The 2063-nt window shown below is 38.8% G+C and overlaps 1 non-coding gene across 1 annotated transcript; it reads right to left on the reverse strand.

Moving 5' to 3' along the window:
• Positions 1 to 714: 714 nt before the first annotated feature.
• Positions 715 to 821, reverse strand: LOC131222930 (small nucleolar RNA R71). The gene has a single exon (XR_009160230.1). It is a non-coding gene; the product is annotated as a small nucleolar RNA R71 (small nucleolar RNA).
• Positions 822 to 2063: the final 1242 nt, after the last annotated feature.

Genomic DNA, 2063 nt, shown 5'->3' on the forward strand with positions numbered 1-2063 from the left:
AGGTTCTAATATAAAGATCTCCAACCGGTTGACCTCTTTCCAATTCTATCTCTTTTCTTTTTTCGATTTCTTAATTGCTTTAGTTTTCTTTCTCTCTTAGGTTTAGGTTAACTTAGTTACTTAAGGGCTGCGAGTGTTTCATGCCCAAGTGGGTTCGTGACAACATTCGATGTCTCTTAAGTAAAGGAGGATTAGTTAAGGGGTTATCTATCCATTATAGGATTAAACACCGCTTAAGATCCTCAGAGTCAATTGAAGTAATGGCTACCAATCAACCTGTAAATCAACCAGAAAATCAACCACAACCTCTGGTTGTGAAAGTCCAGGATGAGAATGAGGTGCATCATGCACCCCGCCTCGTACTTTATGAGAGTATTTACAACTGGCGGGGGTGAGCACACCTTCCTATGTGGTCTTTCTAGAAAATATAGGAAATATAGACATCAAGCCAGGAGCAATCCAACTCCTTCCATGGTTCCTTGGACTTGAATATGAAAATCCATATCTACACTTGAAAGAGTTTGACGAAATAATAGCCACTTTGTATTTTCCTAATGTGTTCGAGGACACATTAAGGATGAAACTCTTTCCTTTCTCATTGAAAGAAAAAGGCTAAGACGTGGTTACACTCACTACGTCCACAATCTATTGGCAGATGGAATGACATGAAAAGGGAGTTCATAAAAAATATTCTTCCCATATCATAAAACGAACACCATCAGAAAGTCGATCATGAACTTCGCCCAAAAGGAAGATGAAACATTTTTCTAATGTTGGGAGCAGTTTAAGGATCTTGTCAATTCATGCCCACAACATAGTTTTGAAACGTGGTGCATAACAAATTTCTTTTATGAAGGATTGACATCTTCCATGTAACAATTCATCGAGATAATGTGCAATGAGAAATTCATGAACAAAGATGTCGATGAGGTGTGGGATTACTTTGACAAACTAGCTGAAACCGCACAATCATGGGACATCTTTCCAAGAACTAGCACCACATCTAAGCCTACTCAATCAAAGGAGAAGGGCAAAATATGTCTTTTCAAAGAGGAAGACGATATAAACGCTAAAGTGGCCAGTCTCACAAGGAAACTCGAGGCCATGAAACTTAAGAAGGATAAGGATAAAGAAGTTGTCTACGGTATTTGTGCTTGCAACATTCATACAACTGAAAATTGTCCAACAATACCTGCTTTTTAAGAAATACTAAATGAGCAATCAAATGCTGTAAACAACTACCAGAGGCCTTTCAAAGGAACCTCCTCAAATACATACCACTCCAATTAGACAAATCATTTAAATTTCAGTTGGAGGAATGGGCAATCTGCTGCACCTCAAGGTATCCTTAACCAATTCTTGGATCAAAGGAAACCTCAAGAGGATGGTTCTAAAACATTTAAGACCAAGAGCTACTTAATCAGACAATGGCCCAAGCATTCTAGGATGTCAGATCAATATTGGGAATGCTTGCATCGTCTATTTAAAAGATAGAGTCACACGTAACAATTGGGGAGAAAGGGATGATTCCAACCCAACCTCTCCCAAATCCAAAATCACAATATGAGATTAGTGGCTCAAGCTCTTCAAATCAAATGGAGTAAGCCAAGTCTATCACAACTCTTGAGAATGTGAAAACAATTGACAGATCTATTTCGGTAAGGGCTAAAAAGTATAAGGACCTGAAAATAGATGAAACTGATAGAGCTAGCAACAGTCCATATGAGTTAAAATCGGAACTTCAAAGCAAACCAGTTGCACCATTCCCCCAATGGTTGATGGCACCAAAACCTCTCTCTAACTCTTAGGACATTATAAAGGTGCTTAAATAGATGAAAATGATAGAGCTAACACTACTCTCATTTTTCTGAAGTGTGGTCCAAGAAAAATAAGGTGCAACTTTTATAGATTTTGTTCCATCGGTGCGTAGAACTTCAGCGGTAGGAGGGGTCCATCTAGTCACTGTGGCTTGCCACACACTCTCATCTATGGACATTAAAAAGATCTTCATTCTGGCTTTCCAATAGGCATAATTAGAGCCATTAAAAGGTAGAGGCCTAGTG

This window comes from Magnolia sinica, chromosome 1 (genome assembly GCF_029962835.1).
Source record: "Magnolia sinica isolate HGM2019 chromosome 1, MsV1, whole genome shotgun sequence".
NCBI lineage: Eukaryota > Viridiplantae > Streptophyta > Magnoliopsida > Magnoliales > Magnoliaceae > Magnolia > Magnolia sinica.